Source organism: Salmo salar, chromosome ssa16 (genome assembly GCF_905237065.1).
Source record: "Salmo salar chromosome ssa16, Ssal_v3.1, whole genome shotgun sequence".
Lineage (NCBI taxonomy): Eukaryota > Metazoa > Chordata > Actinopteri > Salmoniformes > Salmonidae > Salmo > Salmo salar.
The window spans coordinates 4,873,801-4,887,995 of NC_059457.1; the positions used below are offsets into that span (position 1 = coordinate 4,873,801).

At 43.3% G+C, this 14,195-nt stretch overlaps 1 long non-coding RNA gene across 2 annotated transcripts; it reads left to right on the forward strand.

Moving 5' to 3' along the window:
* The first annotated feature begins 207 nt into the window (after positions 1-207).
* LOC106573079 (uncharacterized) lies at positions 208-13,771 on the forward strand. 2 transcript variants are annotated; one of them, XR_001321259.2, is made up of 10 exons: positions 208-265; positions 5,997-6,054; positions 6,296-6,405; positions 6,546-6,629; positions 6,728-6,844; positions 7,036-7,133; positions 7,272-7,353; positions 12,028-12,170; positions 12,313-12,350; positions 13,626-13,771. It is a non-coding gene; the product is annotated as an uncharacterized lncRNA (long non-coding RNA). The 2 variants fall into 2 exon arrangements; XR_001321260.2 differs by having other exon boundaries at positions 12,028-12,159.
* The last annotated feature ends 424 nt before the right edge of the window (positions 13,772-14,195 follow it).

The following is a 14,195-nucleotide window of genomic DNA, read 5'->3' on the forward strand; positions in this document are numbered from 1 at the left end:
GCAACGTTTTTCATGTAAAGGAATGTGGTCAATGAAACCCTGTGTGTCTGTACGTGCACGTATGCGTGTGCATGCCTTCAGATATGTTGGGTTTCCATTGTCTAAGGTTCTAACAATATCTGAACAGCCATAGGGCAGTGCAGTCACATGAGTAGGAAGGGCCACACTACATAGCCTTTTTTGGCCAAACAAACCTGTTAGGATTCTGAACCACCAAGGAATTGCAGCCTCTGTATCTGTCTCTCCCTCTCTGCCTTGGGCTCAGGTAAGGGCTATTACTTCATACTGACATGTCTTTACATCCAGACATACCTTTACGTTGCCTTGGAATTCATCATAAATCAATGTGACACAGCTAGAGCAGATATCAATTTGGATGGTTCTTAGCTTGCTCATTATCTTGACCATTTAGTCTCTCTGGGATTGAGAGGAGGCAGTGGGGGAGTGGAGCGCCCTCATACATTTCAGTAACACTTTATTTGAAGGTTACCTACATAAGGAGTGTATAACAAATTCACAATGATATGCTAATGTACTGCTTGTGAATGATTTAGCCACCCTAGTCATAGACTGTTCTCTCTGCTACCGGGACAGCAAGCAGTACCAGAGCATCAAGTCTAGGTTCAAAGAGGCTTCTAAACAGCTTCTACCCGAAAGCCATAACACTCCTGAACACCTAATCAAATGGATACTCAGACTATTTGCACCCCCACCCCCCACCCCTTCTACGCTGCTGCTACTCTCTGTTATCATTTATGCATAGTCACTTTAATAACTCTACCTACATGTATAACTCTGTACCGGTACCCCTCCTGTGTATAGTCTCGCTATTGTTATTTTGCTGCTGCTCTTTAATTATTAGCTTTTTTTTTTAATTATCTGTATTTTTTTTTAAACTGCATTGTTGGTTAAGGGCTCGTAAGTAATCATTTCACTGTAAGGTCTACACCTGTTGTATTCGGCGCGTGTGACTAATACAATTTGATTTGATTTGATTTGATTCGTGTATGGGTTATGGATGTTATATGCGTCATATATAGTTGTTATGTGCTGTAGGTACCCTGATGCAGGTGCCTTTCAAATAAAGCATTACTCACATTTCTAAAGCCACTGACAGGGCTCTGGCAGGCAGTTGGACATCACCATAGGATAGGCATGACATGAGGTTCAATTTCATGAGTGGTAAAGGGTCTGCGACTCCCCACCTGTCCTGAAGTACGTAACTGACAGTCCTGTTTAGCGCCCAAAGCAGACAGTGTACTTGGCCGCTATCCCAGTTTACACTCAGTATAAGGTTTATTTCCTTTTCTACTGGTCACACGAGACCATGACCTGTGTACTCCTTGTATCTATAGAAGGGAGTATGGATGAGTGCAATGTTGTGTGGATCAAGCCCTCATTAAATACAATTTAGTTATATACAGTACCAGTCGAAAGTTTGGACACACCTACTTATTCAAGGGTTTTTCTTTATTTTCACTATTTTCTACGTTGTAGAATAATAGTGAAGACATCAAAACGATGAGATAACACATATGGAATCATCTAGTAACTAAAAAAGTGTTAAATAAATCTAAATATATTTTATACTTTAGATTCTTCAAAGTAGCCACCCTTTGCCTTGATGACAGTTTTGCACAATCTTGGCATTCTCTCAACCAGCTTCAAGAGGTAGTCACCTGGAATGCATTTCCAACCGTCTTGAAGGAGTTCCCACATATGCTGAGCACTTGTTGGCTGTTTTTCCTTCACTCTACGGTCCAACTTATCCCAAACCATCTCAATTGGGTTGAGGTCAGGTGATTGTGTAGGCCACGTCATCTGATGCTATCCTTCTTGATCAAATAGCCCTTACACAGCCTGGAGGTCATTGTCCTGTTGAAAAACAAAGGATAGTCCCACTAAGCGCAAACCAGGTGGGATGGCGTATCGCTGCAGAATGCTGTGGTAGCCATGCTGGTTAAGTGTGCCTTGAATTCTAAATAAATCACAGACAGTGTCACCAGCAAAGCACCCCCACACCATCACACATCCTCCTCCATGCTTCACGGTGGGAACCACACATGCGGAGATCATCCGTTCACCTACTCTGCGTCTCACTAAGACACGGCGGTTGGAATAAAAAATCTCAAATTTGGACTCATCAGACCAAAGGACCGATTTCCACCGGTCTAATGCCTATTGCTCATGTTTCTTGGCCCAAGCAAGTCTCTTCTTCTTATTGGTGTCCTTTAGTAGTAGTTTCTTTGCAGCAATTCAACCATAAAGGCCTGATTCACACAGTCTCCTCTGAACAGTTGATGTTGAAATGTGTGTGTTCCTTGAAGTCTGTGAAGCATTTATTTGGGCTGCAATTTCTGAGGCTGGTAACTCTAATGAACTTATCCTCTGGAGCAGAGGTAACTCTGGGTCTTTCTTTTCCTGTGGCGGTTCTCATTAGAGCCAGTTTCATCATAGCACTTGATGGTTTTTGCGACTGCACTTGAAGAAACTTTAAAAGTTCTTGACATTGTCCAGACTGACTGACCTTCATGTGTTAAAGTAATGGACTGACGTTTCTCTTTCCTTATTTGAGCTGTTCTTGCATTAAAATGGACTTGGTCTTTTACCAAATAGGGCTATCTTCTGTATACCAACCCTAACATGTCACAACACAACTGATTGGCTCAAACGCATTAAGAAGGAAAGAAATTCCACAAATGAACTTTTAAGGCACACCTGTTCATTGAAATGCATTTCAGGTGACAACCTCGTGAGGTTGGTTCAGAGAATGCCAAGAGCGTGCAAAGCTGTCATCAAGGCAAAGGGTGACAACTTTGATGAATCTCAAATATGAAACATATTTTGATTTGTTTAACACTATTTTGGTTACTACATGATTCCATGTGTCATTTCATAGTTTTGATGTCTTCACTATTATTCTTGTAATGAGTGTGCTGAGAGTCGGAAAGCAAGTACAGGAAGTGAGTGTTTTAATAAATAAACAAAACAATTAACACGAAACACAAACAACGCACCGACATGAAAACAGACTCAATAACACTTGAGGAAAGAACCAAGGGGAGTGACATATCTAGGGAAGATGATCAAGGAGGTGATGGAGTCCAGGTGAGTGTCAGGTGGTGACAGGTGTGCGGGATAATCAGCAGCCTGATGACCTAGAGGCCTGAGAGGGAGTATACGTGACAATTCTGCAATGTATAAAATTGTAAAAATAAATAAAAAGAGTAAGTGTGCCCAAAATGTTGACTGGTAGTGTTCTTCTAAGAGCAGCTAAGTAATTGATCAGACTGACAATGTCCTCTGAGCAAGTGAACAAGCCAGAGCAAATACTTCCTATGTCGAGAGGAAGATTGAGTGCTGTGGTAGTGGGAGGTGATGATGGTAGCTTAGACTATAATAGCTTGTTATTCCATGTGTTTGAATCTGGTATGGGTTACTCTCAGGGATGGAATTTAAGGGTTTTAGGCACTGGCCAGCCGGGCTAGTAGACCAACATTTGTGACACGAGATATTTGAAAAGACAAAATCTCACTAGCCGGCAGCCTAGTTTGGCACATTTTCTACTAGCCACGTCTGAAAAGTACATCCCTGATTACTCTTAGAGCCATATTACGTACTCAAGTGAAGGTGTATTTTGTATTTTAGGGTTCTAATAAAACAAATGTCAGACACAGAAGAAGTGGAGGAAGTGCAGTGAGTATCATATGTTTTTTTTTTTATTATTTAAAAAAAATGATCTTCTGCTATATCAAACTAATGAAATGTTTATTTTGTTTTCATGCCAATACTTTTCTGAAGGGAGGAAGAAGGTAAGATTTATTTTGGCTTTGTCTGAAAGTCTGTCGATAAATTTAGGTTTTCCTAAAATTATTGTAATGAATTAGACTAGTACAAAAATGTTTTTTTTTTTTTAAGACTGACTGCTGGTGTATACACTGAGTGTTCAAAACATTAAGGACACATGCTTTTTCCATTACATAGCTTTCACCTGGTCAGTCTATGATCTCTTATTGATGTCACTTATTAAATCCACTTCAATCAGTGTAAAGGAAGGGGAGGAGACAAGTTAAATAAGTATTTTTAAGGCTTAAGACAACTGAGACATGGATTGTGTACTGTATGTGTGCCATTCAGATGGTGAATGGGCAAGAGAAAAGATTGAAGTGCCTTTGAACAGGGTATGGTAGTAGGTGCCAGGCGCACCGGATTTGTGTCAAGAACTGCAACACAGCTGGGTTTTTCACACTCAATAGGTTCCCTTGTGTCAAGCATGGTCTACCACCCTAAGGACATCCAGCCAACTTGACACAACTGTGGGAAGTATTGCCGTCAACACGGTCCAGCATGCCTGTGGAACGCTTTCGACACCTTGTACAGTCCATCATGCCCCCAACGAATTGAGACTGTTCCGAGGGCACTCAGGGTATGTTGCCCTTATCATGACTTAAATTGCATTGCATTGGGTCATTCCACATACTGTTTAATTTTCCGGGGGAAAATGCACCGACGCTGCCCAAATGCTCTTTCTAAACGTTAATACACCTCGCTTGCAATACGGTTTCGGAAATATTTGGAACTTAACCTTCATATATATTTTAATAAAATACAAAATATACACTTACTGTACGCATTTTAGCGAAGTTGCACCTGGGTGTGTTTTGAGTAACACCTGCTTCAGGGCAGAAATGTGGAATAGAATGGTCCAATGGAAATGCAAGCGCAAGGTGAGAGGACATGTTGTAGCCTGCTTCGGCTGGATGGTGTGAGAAAACACAGCCATGTGCAACTTTGCAAAACTGAGTACAGGAAGTGTATTTTAGTATTTGAAAGATTATTTATTGCGGATATGAACGTTACAAAGGTTTGCATAACTGTATAGCAAGCAAGCATTATTAACATTTCTAAACGTTAGAACAGCGGGTCGTGGATTGTAGTTCACATGTAGCCAGCTGTGCTTCATACCTTCAGTTGATAACCCTAGGGCTGGGTAGGCTCCCCTTGGCTTCTTGAGAGCTAGTGTATATGCAAATGCGACTCTATATAATGGATATTTTATTACTTAATTATACTTTTATGACCCCATGCAGTAAAACTAAAGGACTTTTCTATCCCAGTTAACATTGTCACGTCCTGACCAGTATAGGGGTTATTTGTATTTGTAGGTTGGTCAGGACGTGGCAGAGGGTATTTGTTTTATGTGGTTCGGGGGTTATGAGTATTGTAGAGGGGTGTTTTATTTATGTATTACGAGGTTTTGGTGTATGTTCTGGGTTTTGTATTCTAGGTTTTCTAGTTTGTTTATTTCTGTGGTCTGTGTGGCTCCCGATCAGGAACAGCTGTAAGTCGTTGTTCCTGATTGGGAGTCATATATTTGTTGCGTGTTTTCACCTGGGGATTTGTGGGTAGTTGATTTTGCACTGTTTGTTATTATAGCCTGTAAAACGGTTCCTGTCGTTTCTTTGTTTATTGTTTTGCCGTGTTCACATTTTAATAAATAATAATAATAATAATGATGAGCACGCAACCCGCTGCGCCTTGGCCCTCTCTACATAACGACATCTGTGACAAACATACAAAATGTTCTAAGCATTATTATAATTTTTTATGATATCATCAAGCTAAGAGTCACTGAGAGTCAAGCTAAGAGAGTCCAGATGGATCTAAGCCTAAACCAAAGTAAGTTTTTAATTTACCACAAAATCATGAGATTCGATTTGACATATTATGACTTACTTGATTAAAGTCTTAAGACCTTGGCTCCTATAAGGAGCATAGGTTGTTGAAGGTCCTCCATCTCACTCTGTTCAGGGCAAGTTTTTCCAGGTCACACCAGTTGAGGTCATGCTTCGTCATTTCTTCCCGAACATCTGTTTCTTGGTTGCCCACTCTTTTCCCCTAACAGATGACAAATTATATGTGATTAAGGATCACATTTGAAGTTTACTGAAATGTGCATATTGAGATTATATTCCATATATTTTTCATTTCTATAGGTTCATGCAAAACCTCTCTGCACCAAAGATGGCTGATGGTGACAACGTGGATTTTGATGTGAGTTGAACCATCCAACACACACACACACACACACACCATGGTAAGAAAACTCACAGTTTTGTGACAGATTTGCTCTTGCCTCCAGCTGTCATCTCTCATATATAGTAAGAGGTACCGAAAGTCAATAAAAATACTTTATTGTTTTTGGCTTCTGTCTATCTAGTGATATGGTGTAATATATCATGTCTTACCAAAGCAATTCTTATTACGAAATCTGGTTCTTCTTTCTGGTGGTCAGGACATCCACAGGAAGCGTCAGGAGACCTGTCTGAGCTCCAGTCTCTGAGTCTCACTTCATCCCGGAGGAAGAAGGAGTAAGAGGAGCTCATCTCCCTCGTAAACAGGATTGTGAGTCGGCTGTTTTCGCACGTGACTGTGCTTTCCATAGAAATATAATTAAATAATAATATTTATATTTCTACAGTGTTAAAAAAAACATTACAACTAACAAGCAAACACCTAACTACTGTGTGTGTTTGTGTACATAGGTGTAGGAGAAACGCTTTGCGGAGAGGGCAGAGCAGCGGCGGGTTCGTGCGGAGAGGGAGAAGGAATGGCAGCTCAGGGTTGCTGTAAGTTCCTTCTCTCTTCTATCAAACATTTTAGGGGGTCAAACATATTGTGGATGTAGTTTCTTTGAAAGATCTCTTGATTGGTCTTTATTCCCTAGTGCTCTGCAGGAGGAGAAAGAGAGGAAGGAGGCAGAGCAATGTAGGAAGAACGATGATGACGCTAAAAAAAAGGCTCTCACTAACATGACCCACCAGTATGGAGGCATTCAGCAGAAGTCAGTCAGTTTGATATTGTACAAAAACTTCTAAAATATACTGTGTATCCTTTACTATAAATATATGGATAATAGTTTAACAGAGGCCTCCCAAGTAATGTGGGGCAATTAAGAATTGCCTCCCCAAAAAATTCTCAAAATGTTCTTAATTTCTTTGAGAGTAATCGTATTTCTGATCTTTCAATGCCCAGAATGAAAACCGTAAAGGAGCCAAAAATCAGAGGGAGAAGATTCTTGCTGACCGCAGGAAATCTCTCAGCATCGACAATCTGAATGAGGACACACTCAAGTATGATGCCGTTTGTTTTTTCGATAGATGACTGAACATGACTATCTGAATGGTTCGAGTGATATGGATTCTTCAATGAGACAACAACAGTTCTTTAGAGCAAGACAGCAAGTGTTCTGATTGGCCTTCTCCCTGCAGGGCAACAGCCAATGAGATGTGACAGTGGATGATGGAGCTGGAGGCTGAGAAGTTTGACCTCAGTGAGAAACTCAAGTACGATGTAAGTCACCTTTACCTAGCACACACACAATATTCACAAAAATGTTCTCATAACAAAAAACTGTCCAGTCATGCTGATGATTATACAATGTTTGTATAAAACATTCACCTAATGTTACAAGAATGTTCCCAGACCACATTTGGTCTGTTCTGTCAAGAAATGTGTTAGGAACTTTTAAAGAACATAACACATTTGTTCTGGGAACAGTCTGGTGGGAACATTGTTGGGAAAAGATATGTTCCCAAAACACAAACACTGTCTGGTTGTACGGATGATTATACAATGTTTCTTTTAGGGTGCAAAAAACATTAACCTGATGTTACAGGAACGTTCCCAGAAAACATTTTTTTTTGTTCTTTAAAAGTTTCTAACACGTCTTTAGGTTGTGGTAACATTGTGGGGATATGACAAGAGGTAGCTTCCCAAAACTCTCCAGTAGTGCTGACATTCAGATCATGTTTGTATTCGGCTGAATAAAGCATTTGTTTGATGTTGCAAGAACATTGAGTTCTTTAAAGGTTCCCATTCAATTAAGTTGTGGGATACATCACACAACAGATGCTCATTTATTTATTTAACGAGGTAAGTCAGTTAAGAACAAATTCTTATTTTCAATGACAGCCTAGTAACAGTGGGTTAACTGCCTTGTTGAGGGGCAGAACAACAGATTTTTACCTTGTCAGCTCAGGGATTTGATCTTACAACCTTTACGGTTACTAGTCCAACGCTCTAACCACTAAGCTACCTGGGGCCCCAGTTGTGTTGACATTCAGACAATGTTGAAGTTAGATTACACAGGACATTCCCTTAATGTGCAAGAATATTGTAGTGATATTCACAAAAGTTGCACAGAACATTCCTACATTGCACAATATTCCACAATTTCCAAATAAGTATTTTTATCATCATATTGGTTTTATATAGGTTTAACAAAATATTCCAATGATGTTCACGCAATATACATTTGACCTTGTCTTGGAGGTCCTCACAACATTTCAAGAACATTTAGAAAATTTGTATATTTAAGTTTAACCTAATTACATTTACATTTAAGTCATTTAGCAGACGCTCTTATCCAGAGCGACTTACAAAATGGTGCATTCACCTTATGATATCCAGTGGAACAACCACTTTACAATAATGCATCTAAATCTTTTAAGGGGGGGGGTTAGAAGGATTACTTTATCCTATCCTAGGTATTCCTTAAAGAGGTGGGGTTTCAGGTGTCTCCGGAAGGTGGTGATTGACTCCGCTGTCCTGGCGTTGTGAGGGAGCTTGTTCCACCATTGGGGTGCCAGAGCAGCGAACAGTTTTGACTGGGCTGAGCGGGAACTGTGCTTCCTCAGAGGTAGGGGGGCCAGCAGGCCAGAGGTGGATGAACGCAGTGCCCTTGTTTGGGTGTAGGGCCTGATCAGAGCCTGAAGGTATGGAGGTGCCGTTCCCTTCACAGCTCCGTAGGCAATCACCATGGTCTTGTAGCGGATGCGAGCTTCAACTGGAAGCCAGTGGAGAGAGCGGAGGAGCGGGGTGACGTGAGAGAACTTGGGAAGGTTGAACACCAGACGGGCTGCGGCGTTCTGGATGAGTTGTAGGGGTTTAATGGCACAGGCAGGGAGCCCAGCCAACAGCGAGTTGCAGTAATCCAGACGGGAGATGACAAGTGCCTGGATTAGGACCTGCGCCGCTTCCTGTGTGAGGCAGGGTCGTACTCTGCGAATGTTGTAGAGCATGAACCTACAGGATCGGGTCACCGCCTTGATGTTAGTGGAGAACGACAGGGTGTTGTCCAGGATCACGCCAAGGTTCTTAGCACTCTGGGAGGAGGACACGAGGGAGTTGTCAACCGTGATGGCGAGATCATGGAACGGGCAGTCCTTCCCCGGGAGGAAGAGCAGCTCCGTCTTGCCGAGGTTCAGCTTGAGCTGGTGATCCGTCATCCACACTGATGTGTCTGACAGACATGCAGAGATGCGATTCGCCGCCTGGTTATCAGAAGGGGGAAAGGAGAAGATGAATTGTGTGTCGTCTGCATAGCAATGATAGGAGAGACCATGTGAGGATATGACAGAGCCAAGTGACTTGGTGTATAGCGAGAATAGGAGAGGGCCTAGAACAGAGCCCTGGGGGACACCAGTGGTGAGAGCGCATGGTGCGGAGACAGATTCTCGCCACGCCACCTGGTAGGAGCGACCTGTCAGGTAGGACGCAATCCAAGCGTGGGCCGCGCCGGGAGATGCCCAACTCGGAGAGGGTGGAGAGGAGGATCTGATGGTTCACAGTATCAAAGGCAGCAGATAGGTCTAGAAGGATGAGAGCAGAGGAGAGAGAGTTAGCTTTAGCAGTGCGGAGAGCCTCCGTGACACAGAGAAGAGCAGTCTCAGTTGAATGCCCAGTCTTGAAACCTGACTGATTAGGATCAAGAAGGTCATTCTGAGAGAGATAGCAGGAGAGCTGGCCAAGGACGGCACGTTCAAGAGTTTTGGAGAGAAAAGAAAGAAGGGATACTGGTCTGTAGTTGTTGACATCGGAGGGATCGAGTGTAGGTTTTTTTCAGAAGGGGTGCAACTCTCGCTCTCTTGAAGACGGAAGGGACGTAGCCAGCGGTCAAGGATGAGTTGATGAGCGAGGTGAGGAAGGGGAGAAGGTCTCCGGAAATGGTCTGGAGAAGAGAGGAGGGGATAGGGTCAAGTGGGCAGGTTGTTGGGCGGCCGGCCGTCACAAGACGCGAGATTTCATCTGGAGAGAGAGGGGAGAAAGAGGTCAAAGCACAGGGTAGGGCAGTGTGAGCAGGACCAGCGGTGTCGTTTGACTTAGCAAACGAGGATCGGATATCGTCAACCTTCTTTTCAAAATGGTTGACGAAGTCAACCGCAGAGAGGGAGGGGGGGGGGGGAGGGGGAGGAGGATTCAGGAGGGAGGAGAAGATAGCAAAGAGCTTCCTAGGGTGAGAGGCAGATGCTTGGAATTTAGAGTGGTAGAAAGTGGCTTTAGCAGCAGAGACAGAAGAGGAGAATGTAGAGAGGAGTGAGTGAAAGGATGCCAGGTCCGCAGGGAGGCGAGTTTTCCTCCATTTCCGCTCGGCTGCCCGGAGCCTTGTTCTGTGAGCTCGTAGTGAGTCGTCGAGCCACGGAGCAGGAGGGGAGGACCGAGCCGGCCTGGAGGATAGGGGACAGAGAAAATCAAAGGATGCAGAAAGGGAGGAGAGGAGGGTTGAGGAGGCAGAATCAGGAGATAGGTTGGAGAAGGTTTGAGCAGAGGGAAGAGATGATAGGATGGAAGAGGAGAGAGTAGCGGGAGAGAGAGAGCGAAGGTTGGGACGGCGCAATACCATCCGAGTAGGGGCAGAGTGAGAAGTGTTGGATGAGAGCAAGAGGGAAAAGGATACAAGGTAGTGGTCGGAGATTTGGAGGGGAGTTGCAATGAGATTAGTGGAAGAACAGCATCTAGTAAAGATGAGGTCAAGCGTATTGCCTGCCTTGTGAGTAGGGGGGGAAGGTGAGAGGGTGAGGTCAAAAGAGGAGAGGAGTGGAAAGAAGGAGGCAGAGAGGAATGAGTCAAAGGTAGACGTGGGGAGGTTAAAGTCACCCAGAACTGTGAGAGGTGAGCCATCCTCAGGAAAGGAACTTATCAAGGCGTCAAGCTCATTGATGAACTCTCCAAGGGAACCTGGAGGGCGATAAATGATAAGGATGTTAAGCTTGAAAGGGCTGGTAACTGTGACAGCATGGAATTCAAATGAGGAGATAGACAGATGGGTCAGGGGAGAAAGAGAGAATGTCCACTTGGGAGAGATGAGGATTCCAGTGCCACCACCCCGCTGGCTCGATGCTCTAGGGGTATGCGAGAACACGTGGGCAGACGAAGAGAGAGCAGTAGGAGTAGCAGTGTTATCTGTGGTAATCCATGTTTCCGTCAGCGCCAGGAAGTCTAGGGACTGGAGGGTAGCATAGGCTGAGATGAACTCAGCCTTGTTGGCTGCAGACCGGCAGTTCCAGAGGCTGCCGGAGACCTGGAACTCCACGTGGGTCGTGCGCGCTGGGACCACCAGGTTAGCGTGGCAGCGGCCACGCGGTGTGAAGCGTTTGTATGGCCTGTGCAGAGAGGAGAGAACAGGGATAGACAGACACATAGTTGACAAGCTACAGAAGTGTTGTTTCTTGTATTATTGTCTCCTGTGTCTTTAGAGAACTGTTTCACTTTGATATCCTTTTTCTTCTGTCCTGATTTTCTCTTTCTTTTCTTCTGTTAACTAGATATTCTTTGTTGTTCTTCGTTAGCTAGCTAGCTTCTTCCAAAAGAGTCCCTAGCAACTAATATTACAACAACATGCAAATGTGTAGTTCCTTACAGCATAAGAAAACAAACGTAAGATTTTTTTGTTACACTTTATATGTTGACAATCTGCACATAGAGGGTTTAAAACTGCAATGTTTGGTTCCCAAGCCAAGACTTTTAACCTCAGCGCCACCGGGAAAGGTCTATTACAGCTTATTGTTTCAGTAGATAGCCGTGGCAGTATTTTTGCTTTCTTAGACATAACTAACCTATGGATATACTGGGAACTGGGTTTTCACCATCACTTCGCCCCTCTTTATATGGTGCATACTTCTGGGTCGATATTTACAAGGTATCCAAGACTATGAGTGCTGATCCAGGATTACTTTTGATTTTCAGATCATGAAAAATAAGACGGGGGGCACCAGACCAAGCATCTCTAAGTAGAAATTTGGACTGTCAATTTTTACACAATGTGAGAGGTCCCAGGCAGTGGGTACATCAGAGGTGACCTACAGTACTACTGAACAGGTGAACAACAGGTGAATTCTTCTATAGTATCACCAGGTTCCTGGGTTCTTCTCCATCTCTCCGATGGACTCCACTTGTACAGGTTTCCTTTACAGTAACTAAAAGTTGTTTTAAATGCTTATAGCCAGACTTACAGTATGTGTGTCCTTACAGATTAACCAGCTTCTCACTCGGGTCCAGGATCACCAAAGGTAAGTAACACTGAGGTTCGGGATTTTGGACTTTGAGAGACATAATAATTCATGTTTATTAGGGTACAAAACGGAAAACAAGCAGGAAACAAGAGACAAACATTTCTTATTTCAGAACAGTTTCTTCAACTTCGTGCCCAATGAACAAGACCTATAATTGTGGTTTTCATCTTAATAAGGCAGTCACTGGTTCCTATTCCATTAACAACTATTTTTCTCATCATTCCTTCCAAACCCTCAACCAGGAATGGTCATGGTCATAATCAGTCCTTTAACAGTGGAACAATCATTTATTTGAACAGGTCTTTCATTATCCATTGATACCCAATTATACAATAATGCAGAAAACCTGCCTGAAACAGCACTGAAAATAATGACATTTTTAGAGGAACAGAATCAGAACTATGAACGAAAGTAATTTATCCTGTTCCGGAACAGAACTGTTATTTTAAAAGCATTACAAAAAGGTAAGACGTGTTTTTATTTTAATTCTGGTGCTGCTCTCCACACGCAAGCTTGTTAGCTAGCTAACATTTGCTCTGGTCCAATGTTAAGCCAACTCTTGGAAGCCGCTACTCCATAGGTATAATTCTGCGGGCTTAATTCAGATAACGCATTTCATAGCAAGATGCCCAGTGCTTCAAGCCAAGCCTCCTCCTCCATCTCTCCCCACCCACAAAATTTCAGTTGCATCTCCCGCCCTACACTTCTCTGTCCGAAGCATGTAGCTAAACAACAATAGCTTCCCAACCCCTGATAATTTCACCATTCATATCCATTGTTTACACAGCATCTGTGTCCAGATCTGTGTATCTGCACTGTATGTAGCATCTATGCACTAGCTCCGATTCATTTTAAAAGGAGAAAACCTGACATGGTGTGGTCTGAAATTGCAGAATGAAACCATTCCCCATTATTACAACAACAAAAACAAGCCTAAAAACCCTATATTACACCGGATTGATTGCACTGAACTTGACATCTGACTGAAACCATTCAACTCATTCACACTTGAGTTGTAAGTGGACCACATCTGCACTCAAACACTCCACCTCACAGAGTCAAAAGGAATGGACTGGCCATGATTGCACCAATCCAATGATTTTACATGAGGGAGGGAGAGTGAACAAATGTACACTTGAGTGAAGAGTAGATAATTAGAATGAACAAAACCGCTGTAATTGAAAGACATCCACTGGCAACACAGGGCTGGCTTACTACCTGGCGAGCATGGCAGGTTTGAGATAAAGCTTAACTCTTTCCTGCCCCTTTCAGCATCAAAGGTCGCGGCAAGAAGATGGGCCGGGTGAGGTAAAGGAGCAATCGCTACAGTCGGGCGAACGACCACGACGCCAGGGATCGGCCCATGATGTGTGTTCATCTGTGTATCAACGTGTCAATAAATGAGTCCAACACTGGCACCCCTTTTTGAACATACTGTATAAAGCAGTCACTGCAATTTAAGTGGTCACACAATTTAGCTCTGTTCTGACATTTAGTTTTAAAGACATGCTCCTGTACTTTGAAAGTATTTTTTTAAACCTCCAGCATTGGGCTGGATGTGTCAATGTGCAGTTCATACATGCATAATATATGAGCAGAATTACTGTCTTACCTTAATTAGCCACGAAATCCCTGGCACAGCTTTTCTTAACGCTGTGCCACGCCATTTCCCCCCCACGTGGGCCGAACCTATAGCAATTCAAGTTCTAACCAATGAGCTTCAGCTCCTCACATGAATGACAGCTAGCAATAGGCCAGCCTAGTGTTATCTAATGAGGTTGCAGGTTGGGCCCAACAGCTCAGTGGACACGAGCGAGAGCGAACTGATATGGTGACGTATGA